We start from the raw sequence: 11,035 nt of genomic DNA on the forward strand, positions 1-11,035 counted from the left end.
CAGTTCTGAGCAAAAGGAAAAAATTGCAGACAGCTATGGCGTTTCGGGCCAAAAATTTATGAAGCAAATAACTGGACCACTTGGAAGAAATAACGTAGGAAATAACTCTTGGTTCAGAAAATTAAAGTTACGTTTACCGTCTCACAATCACACGCCGTGCATGTCTGTTGCATCGCCGGATCGCTAGGCAGAAAGTTAGTGCTTTTTGCCCCAAGGACCTTACTTGCGAAAATCCAGCTCCACTGGTACTTCGCGGTTGCCGGGAACGCTCTGCGGTACAGCCTCGTGACTCGAGCCGCCACATCTCGCGGCCGGGAAGTCTCCTCACACGCCGCATGGTTCGCCATGCCGCACCGCGCCCAGGAAACAAGCGAAAGCCTTGCGGTAGTTTCGGTACGCCACGTAATAGCGTGCAAGAGTAGTCGAGGTACCAAGATATAAGCAGCACTAAACTGAGAATGATTTTTTTTTAGGCTTGATAAAATTACAGCTAAGAAAACTTTATTCAGACCAAAGAAAATAATTGTAACGCAAAAAAAATAGGTTTGGGGAAACGTTGAGGCGGAAGACACGTCATCACATCTACAAGGTAAGTTCTTATAATGTGTACAATTTGTTCTAGATTTTGTGTGGGCTTTACATCTACTCAGGTTGGTAGGTAAGAGATAATACTTGCATACCTACTGTTCAAAGCACGACGTTTGAATATATGAGTTTTGTGCGGCAAAAGTAGGAGAAGCATTGACCTACTGGCCGTGCGTTTTGTGCGTCCAATGTTGTCACGGTGAGGTTTCTGTTTTCCCTGTTGGTAATTTCCATCAATCTTAGGCGAAACACTGTTAGACAGGAGGAAGTTTGACGCATCAAGGTTGAGGTAAACATTTTTTTGAAGCCAGTGATATTTGAAAACCCCTGATAGAAGGTCCGTTTCGTGATGCAGGTACGCGTTAAAAGATCGGTGGATTCCAAAGCCCAGTTCATGATAGAAGACTCAGACAGCATAAAAAAGTAATGTTGAGAGACTATTATTATAAACTTACTAAATTAAAACTTAAAGAGTTCCAAATTTTTTTATATATTGCTTCAATATAACTAGGGACAAGATTATATGGTGAATTGCGATAAAACCTAAGTAATATCGCAAAGCATGTCGATAGACCATGTAACACCGGAATGCGATGGACCCTTTAGCACCAAAATGTAACTAAAAACATGAAATTCATGAGCAATTTGATTAAACGTAACAACAATTATATATCTTTCATTATAAATACATCAAATGTAATTTATTGAACATTAGTTATGTACCGAAAAGTTTTAACTTAATTGGATCGGAAATAATAAATATTACATTGTTTGATCTGAAGTCCGTTATTAGTAATATGTTTTTACATTAATGACTGGCACATTTTTTAATTGGACAAAAATTTTATTTTTCTGAAATTTGATGTGGCAAAACAGTTTAAAATGGTTTTAACTCGATGCATCCAACACTGGATAGCTAAGAACAATTTTTCATATTGTGCCGACTAAAGTAATAGTGAATTTTTTTGATCTTCAAACACTATTTTTTATCCCTTGCACTAATACTTAGGATATAATAATTTGCTTGAAAACAAGGCTTAGGATAATATTAAATTGTTTTTAAATAAATTTTATAGTGGATGAGTAATAATTTATTTTAATTACGTACTCACCCCATTCCTGTTTTTACTGTAATAGTTCGTCTCATCAAAAATTGTTTCAGCCAAAGGTTTTGGATAATGTATGGGTTTTTAAAATAAATTATAACCCTTGTTATTTCCACCCCTTGCAGTAATAGTTGATTACATAAAAGCTTGCTTTAGACAAAGTTTTAGACAAAATTTAGGAAGTTAAAATAAATAACAATGTATTCATATGAGTGCACATGGTACGGAAATTTTTTTATTCCAACCACTAGTATTTTCGACGCCTTGCAGTAATGGGTTGTCTTATCAAAAATGTTTCAGACCAAATATTTAGATAATTTTTTGAAAATTTATAATTAATGGTTATAAATTCTATAGTTTACCTAGCGGGCCTACTAAGGGAGTCATGAATATTTTTGTCCTTTAACCCCTTGTTATTTTTAAACTCTTGCTATAATTTTTGGATGTATAAAAAATTTATTCAGACAAAAGTTCTAGATAACATTTGATGGTTGTACATTAAATAAGAACAAATTTAATAGTGTACATGATGAATTTTTATCAGTTATTATCAGTGTTGTTAAGTAACGAATTACAAGTAATTGGATTACTTGTAACGATTACTTTTCAAGTAATTTATACTTGTAACGAATTACATTTAAAAAATGTAATTCGTACTTGTAATCGGAATACATTACATTAATTGTAATCGATACATTAAGGTAATCGATACTTTATATTTCCTTGCCGTTACTTTTATTCTCGGAACGTATAATGAATACAATTAAGAACAAGAAGATCATACACTTTTGTATTAGTAAAGTTTATAATTTTACGCTTGTAGTGCTACGATAGTATGCACAACATATATGATCAAAAATGAAGAGCCATAGTGACTTGCAGTGGCTCCAACATTACCATATCCTAAAATATGCATTTTTAAAATTTAACACATCGCTGCCGTCAAGCGTCTTTTTAGTGTTGGTAAAGATGTTTTTGCCATCAAGAGAGGGAATCTATCTGATGAGAACTTTAAAATGCAATTGTTTTGTAAGGTCAATTCCAAAATTTAAAGAGTGTTACTTTTATTACAGGTAGCTATTTGTATGAAGTCTTTTGATGTTATTCAAGCAAGTTTGTCCTCAAATATTATTCATTTAATTAAAGATAATAAATTTAATCATTACATGAAATCATTTTTTAACAAAACATATATGTATGTTTATTAATGTAACAAAGTGTAAAAAAATTGAACCGTAGGTCAGTTTTAAAATGGTAGCGGAAAGTAATTGTAATTGTAATTTTACTGATTACTTCTATGTAAAGTAATTTTTACTTGTAATTAGTTACATTATCACCACAGTAATTGTAATTGAGCCCAATTACTTTTTCCGAGTACTTTTAACAACACTGGTTATTATACACCTGTCTTTTTCATCCCCTTGCTGAAGTGGTTCGGTTTATCAAAAATTATTTCAAACAAAAGTTTTGGATTAAAATTATACACTTTACAAACAATTTGAAGGTGAGGTGGGACAATATGTGTGACGATGGCTGGTGCTTCTAGCGCCGTGTCTCCTCTGGACTGATGCGCAGTCTTCGCATCGTCACAGGACAACTGTGACATTTTAGCAGTGACTGTAACATTACACGGCGGAGAAATGAAGATGAATTTTTAATGCAATCCCCTTAAGTGCTTTCAAGAATCTGTACCTGCTGTTTCACGCCTAAAAATTACTCCGAAAACACATGCCCTTTAGCCATTTTCACTCTTCTGAAAACACAGTTTCAAAACTTAAACCCCAAATCTAAAGTACTTTTCGTCCCTCAGCAAATTCTTAAATGCTTTTCTTAAACAGTCCCCACTGGTATATCTTGAGTTATCTTTGAAAGATTTGTGCAATGGGAGTGCATGACTTGATGTAGGCTTTTGGACATACGCCATTGCTATGCTATGAGCAAAAGCCTACATCAAGTCATATCTTGAGTGTTTTGAAATTGCATTTTTTTCCCTAAAGCTATGCGTACCGCGTGTGTGCCCGGGTGGGCGGGGCCGTTTACCGGTTGAGTCATACAAGTCTGCTCTACTGAGATATATTTACTTCAACTCTGTAGCCATCATAGTTTACGAGTTTCAGGCGGTGTCGCATCTCAGCCGAAGTGACGATGAAACCGGAGATTAAATACATTCATATTCCTGTTGGAAAATCATGTCAAAAAAAACTGCACAGATAACAAGAAATAATCTACGTCATGACTTTAATAATGCATTTTTTAAATATTTGAGCGGTACATTAAAATAGCCAATTAAATAGGCTAGTGTATATGTCTTATTGTGTTTGAATTTTTGCTTATTGTGTACAAAAATTATCCTGTTATGTAAAGAATTAGTAAGAAGACTGTTTAAATGCAAGGGCAGACTCAGTATCGAATTTTTGGGAGGAGCGAATGATAGAGGAATACGTCTTAGTTCATTGGAAAGTACGGAATTCAAAATAAATTACCGCCTGTATGAGATATCTGAAATATATCTTGAAATAAATTAGTCAGAATATGAAACCATATAATCTTGGCTCTATCAACGGTGTGTTGATCGCCCAAGGTGTATTGTGGTCTGTCGAGCCTGGATCGAGAATGGACTGGCGTAAAGATGAAGTCACTGCGTTTGTCGACGGACAGGCATGTAATCCAGTCTCAGGTCCAGCCTCTTGTAATTGGTATTAATTTGAAAAAAAAAAAAAAAATTATAACTCAGCTTGTTCTTTTATTTAAAAACATATTTAAAAAAAATTGGTTGTCTGTAAAGTTTGTTTACGAACGATAGTTTTAACGTGACAACGTCATAACAAAACATTGATGAAATGATTGCATACTTTTATGAATAAAATTGAATCATTTTTATTGAATTGTCACTATTTTGTATGGATACAAAGAAGGAGTGAAATGAAATCTAGAATTTAATTGATAAATTTACTTTTATTTGCACTCATTAATTCAAATATGCTTATTACTTTAACGAAGAGATTATTTTAACTATAACTTTTATATATGTTTGCTATTTAACTTTTTCCAATCTGTGTTATTCTGTTAAGGATAGGACGATGATAGGAAAAGTAGGAAACGAATGGGAGTGTTTCAAGTTTAATGTGCCTCGAAAAAGTCAAATCGATGGTTGTTCCAATCGAGTGGAAGAGAGATAGATGCGGCGCAAGCGTACAATGAGCATAATGGGACACAGAATAACATAATGGGACAATTTGTGTAATGGGACAATGAGTAATCCTTTTTTATGTGTGCAGCCAACATTCATCGATTTATTAGACGTCACGTCAAAAAAATGTTAAGTTCCACACAGTGATGGTGTTAGTACGTACATGTATCATCACGGATCAAGCGTGTGTGAAGTATCTTATGGCGTCCAGAACCAAATGAAAGATCCAAAACAGAATTCTCCAGTCAAAGATGTATGCATTAAGCCTTTTAACAGGTTTTTTTTTTTAAAAAGTAAATTTAGGACCAGGTTCTTGCAAGATTATTATCGAATGTGAATGTAGATTGAATGGTATAACAAAACAAAACTTATCATAGAGTACAAGTTTTTAATAAGCTGCTCTCTGGTAATAAAATAATCTCTTGTTTAGTTGATTTGTCAGATTAGCGAACATGAATTGGTTTTTAATGGAAATACCAAAAAAATATTAACGTAGGGTATAATGATATCTAAAACAATTTTTAATAAGCTGCTCTATTGCAGTCAAATATACAAAGTATTACTGTTTTAAAAATTATGGCAGTCAAAATACACAAATGGCTGGCTATATCCAAAAAATGTGAATGTGAGTTGCTAGATCGGTGCTAGACTACAAAATGTGACGAAGCGGCAAAGAACACAGGATTAAATATTGCCAACTATATAAAGCTTCAAGGCAGGAACCCCTTATGTACCAAAGTTTTCTTGCTGTGTTAATAGTCGTTTATTAGGTTACATTTAGGTTTTTTTTTAATCCAAATGTTGCTTTAAAATTTAAAAAAAAAAAATCAGCACCAATGCATTTGAATTAGGTTGTCAATAAAATGGCAGTTTCATTCATTTACTTGTTTTTTTAAAAAAAATATGTCTAAACGTCTTCATTGAAGACGGGATTTTTTTAGCATGCTGGAACAAAAGAATCCCGTCTTCAATATTAGAGTAAAAAAAATTAATTTCAAAGCCAGCTGTTCTTGTCAAAATTTTGGTATTCATCTCACAGAATGTGGGGGAAAAAAATCTATAAAATAATTACAGGCTGTCCATAAAAGAAAGTCCCAGAGTCAGTGGTATACTATAACAGTGTAATTTAGACTATCTACAACAAACCGTACATCAAATTGAGGGTAAACTAACCTAGTTCTTTTTACATATGTTCAATATATGCTCCTTTAGTTACATGGCATGTAGCTAATCTGAAGTCCAATTCTTCCCACACTTTGGTTAACACGTCCGGAGTAATGGAAGCAATAGCCTCTTCAATTCTGTGTCTCAACTCTGGCAGATCATTAGGTAGCGGCGGAAGTAGACACGATCTGTTATAAAGTCCCATCGCATGGCGTTATGTCAGGGGAATGTGGAGGCCAATGAAAAAGGCTCTGTCGTCTCGACCAATCCAAACGTCAGGGACTTGGACGTTTAACCACTCTCGTACAAAGAGATTCCAATGGGGAGGGGCTCCATCCTGTTGCCTGAACGAGAACAGCTGGAGGTGGATGGGTGTCATGACACACTGGGACCTCAAACTGTACATTCGGCTGTCTGATGCCCCTTTGCCTCGCTGAGACAGTCCACAGGCAGAACACTTCTTGTCTCGCCCCTCCTCGGGGGCATGCCAACGGCAAAAATAAACCAATTCAAATTTAGAAAATCAACTTACAAAACAAAAAAAAAGGGGGGTTGTCTGTAAAGTCGGTTTACGGACGATAATTTTACGTGATAACGTCATAAGAAAACATTGATGAAAAATTGCATAATTTTTAATTTTCAAATATTATTTACAGTTTTTACAAATTTATTTTAAATAATTTGTTTAAATATAATCACGAAAATTAGTTAAAAAAGCCTGCCTTAACCTGTTTGATATTATAGAAGATTTTCTCGCATGGTGGTTGGCCGGTTCTTGCACGCTCGGCTCAGGCGGAACGTGACAATGAGTCATGCTTTTTCGTGCGTGCAGCCGGCGTTCATCGATTTATAAGACGTCACGTCAAAAAAAAAAAGTTAGAACTAGAATAAATAGGGAAAAATGTTTAAGAAAGATGCAGTCTTTATCCAACACTGTCTCAATTGTAATTGTGAAGATGATTTCAGAAGGATTTTTTTTATGATTCAAATTGAATAAAGTATAGACACTACGATAGCCGTTGCCAGGAGACGACGAAATCATGCGTCATTGTGGACAAAATTCGCTAAAAAAATAATTACATAAAATAAAAAAAAACTAAATTGAATTAAAAAAAAAATCACTTTTGAGGTGCAAATGTTCCCTGCTCCTGGGAGAATCATCACACCTATGTGACGGGGTTACTGTCTCCACGCTTCATGAACTTCAGACATACACTATCTTTTATTAAAAGTTGGCATGGACCTGCGGTGTGTCCCCTAACCCATAATCAAGCCCAGAACATTTGACATGCCAAATTAATTTTGTTTATGGATTTAAAAAACTAATATTAAAAATGTCGTATTTGAGCTATAGACATTTTTACGTGACGTCTAATAAATCGATTAACGCCGGCTGCATGCACAAAAAAAGTGTTCCGTAACACGCTGTGTCCCGTTAAGCTGTGTCCCGTTACGCTCATTGTACGCTTGCGCCGCATCTATCTCTCTTCCACTCAATTGGAACAACCATCGATTTGACTTTTTCGAGGCAAATTAAACTTGAAGCACTCCCATTCGTTTACTACTTTTCCTATCATCGTCCTATCCTTAACAGAATAACACAGATTGGAAGAAGTTAAATAGCAAACATGTATAAAAGTTATAGTTAAAATAATCTGTTCGTTAGTAATAAACATATTTGAATTAATGAGCGCAAATAAAAGTAAATTTATCAATTAAATTGTAAATTTCATTTCACTCCTTCTTTGTATCCATACAGAATGGTGATAATTCAATAAAAATATTCAATTTTATTCATAAAAGTATGCAATCATTTCATCAGTGTTTTGTTATGAAGTCACGTTAAACTATCGTCCGTAAACCGACTTTACAGACAACCACTTTTTTTTTTTTCATTTCGGTTTTTTTGATTGAGAACCGTGAATAATTGGCCTATCTACTGTTCGTAGCTTGATATTGAGTTATGTGACATGCTGTATACATTGAGGTGGTTCAGTGATAGGGCACTGAATTTCATTGCCACTTTTGTGGTTTTCTAACAAGTTTATTTATAGCTGTTGGGGTGATTACTTATCCAAACATTTTGGTTGGCTGCTTTCTACATATTTTTATTCAATATAATTGTATTTTTCAAGCACCAAATTAAATGAATACTTACCACTTTTGCAATCAAAAATTAACACACATAATTCAGTTCGTTTTGTTTAAGATATTCATTTTTTTCTATATGTTTTGACACCATGAATATATATATACAATAATGATATACATAAAAAAACTTTGTCCCATTACTTCTTTCACTTGCAATGTAACATAAGATATATGGAGTCCTTTTGATGCCGTTTCCATTAAAAAATATTAGTAGCGACATGATTGTACTTTTTTTTATTTTTAGTACAGTTTTGTTTTTAAAAACAAGAAGATTTTATTATTTTTATGCAAGCTGTTTTGCAATAATTTCTCCGACAAAATAATGGTAACATGATGCATTTTTAAGATGAATTAATTTGTAATAAATTGGTTTAAAACAGAAAAATAAAAATAAATAAGCGATCATTTGTGGTTTAACAGTGATTCCATAAGAGATGCAGAATAAAACAAATTGAATTAATTTTTCTGATCCATGCACTTTCTAACAATATTTTGTTTGGAAACGACTTTCCTTGAATTTCATACATAAAAGGATGATTTTTTTTAATGATTTGAATTAAGTTTTTGTTAAATTCTACTTAATTCCATGAAATAACTTGCATTTCGGTGTTACGCAGTGTATTTAGTTTTATTGTAATTCATTGTGTATGTAATCTCGTCTTTAGGTTATGTGTGTACATGCAAGGGGGAAAATTGAGTTTTAAGAAACCCTAAAATGAGTTAACGCAAGAAATTGAGAGATCTAGATGTCAGTAATGTGGTGGAACAATATCAGTTGAAGGAACTTGCGGTGAAACGCACCTTGAGATCCAGTGTTCCACGAGATCACGTCACTGCACTGTCGCACGTTGTGTCACTGTCGGAGGAGGGGAGAGACGCGTCGCAACTCGCAGTAGCCCAGTCCGGCCTTCGGGCCTGTGCGGACACCGGTTTCTTGATGTGACTTGATGTAAGCTTTTGGACATACGCCATTGCCAAAGCACATGTACCTATGTCTGTAGAAGAAAACTACTCAAAACACAAAAATACAAATTAAGCAAAAAATTGCTGTTGTCAACAGGATATAAACACCACATAATATTCCATAACAGGAATATGGTCAACAAACAATGAAAAACACAGAAAATGGACTAACAGAACAAAAAAAAAACCCACAAATAATGACAGCACAAAAATATTGAACCCAAAAAAAGACAAACCACAACTAAACGAAAAGACGAAACAAACATAATAGTTTTCCAAAAAAACAGAAGAGAACGAAAAAACCGCCACAAATGATGACAGCGCAAAAATATCGAGAAAGAAAAAAAAAATCAGCTCAGCAGTTGAAACGAGACAAAAACACGACAAAACGAAAAGACGAAACAAACACAATAGTTTTCTAAAACAGAAACAAGCGACGTTTCGGGAACTGCTATCTGCTCCCGTCCTCAGGCAGAAGAGATGCACTTGGTACGAAAACACAGGTGCGACTCCTTGATGTGAGGCAGATATCAAAGCGGATGTTCAAAATATTTCCCAAGTTGAATTGAATTGCGAATACTGTTCTTGGTGAAGCTGTATTTCACTTACTTTACAAAATACAGGATTGAAGTTTGCCTTTTGTAATGTTTGAACTGATTAAGTGATCAAATGATTCAGTAAAAATTATAAAATAAAAATGTATTATATTAATATTATGTATAAAAGCAAACGGAGTCCCCCCCCCCCCCCCCTTTTTTTTTACTAAGCATTTTTATGCAAGCAAAACACGTACCTACAACTCAAAAAAAAGAATTAAATATTTTCATGAGCAAATCTTAGGCTTTCAATTTTTTTTTAAAGCTTTGCGACAAACCCGAAACTTCACATCAGATACGAAGCTTTGCATCACAACTGAAATTTCGAATAAAAAAAAATAGCAAATTTCCTGGAGAAGCTTAGTGAAGGTTATACAATTGTCGGGAATATCGGTTCAGGAACTTATTCAACTGTATACAAAGCATTAAAAAAGGTATTGCGCCATGTACTTGAAATTTGTAAATACATAGATCACTCCTTTTTCAAATTCACTAAGGTCATGCTCCAATTAGCATTTTGTGTTGAATTTTTTAAGGCTTTCAGATTAAACCAAATATTGTAGAAAAAACTATATAGGAAAGTCGTAAAAAAAAAAAAAAAGGAGACATGCAGCGCATTGTAGCGGCATGGCCTAGCGTTATGCGCACTTGAGACAGCGTTATTGAGCCGGCCTTCTAGACGTTGGTTCCCTGTGCATTCTGTGAAGTCGCTCCGGCCGAGAGCTGTGACGGTGTCTCACCGTGGGCCGTCCCAGTTCTCCTGGTTCGTATCGTCCTGCGTCTCTGGTGACCTCGCTCAGAGTGAGACGTTGAGACCTCGCTCGAATGAAACACACATGTTTAGTCGACTCCAGAGCGTTTGGGCACCAGCTGTGCTGTGCCGTGCCGTGCCGTGCACCAAACAACACGTTAGCCTCGGCACGCTGAGCGGATGACCGTGGCGTGAGACTGAACACGTGATTGGTTTGGTTTCCTTATCAAAGCTTATGCAATTACGTTAACTGACCATTGACATTTCTGTGAGATACGCAGCGGCTAGGAATGTATTTTTAATAGGGATGGGCCCATAAAATCCTAAATATTTAAATGATTCAATATTTTAGGAAAAATATTCAAAGGAAAATAATAATTAATTAGAGGAAATGAAGTAAATAGAAAATACAAGTCTGATTACTTCTGAAGTGCACTAGGTCAAATTGTTTTTCCTTCCATTTCCTCTTACCATGCCCACAAATAGTGTATCTTTAACATGTAATTACAGAAATAAAATTACAATATGT

At 34.8% G+C, this 11,035-nt stretch overlaps 1 protein-coding gene across 1 annotated transcript in view; it reads left to right on the forward strand.

Annotated features, from left to right (window-relative positions):
• LOC134540673 (uncharacterized) overlaps nucleotides 1-11,035 on the forward strand; it is a 77,677-nt gene that overhangs the window by 30,041 nt on the left and 36,601 nt on the right.

The sequence above is a fragment of the Bacillus rossius genome, chromosome 17 (assembly GCF_032445375.1).
Source record: "Bacillus rossius redtenbacheri isolate Brsri chromosome 17, Brsri_v3, whole genome shotgun sequence".
NCBI classification, from domain to species: domain Eukaryota; kingdom Metazoa; phylum Arthropoda; class Insecta; order Phasmatodea; family Bacillidae; genus Bacillus; species Bacillus rossius.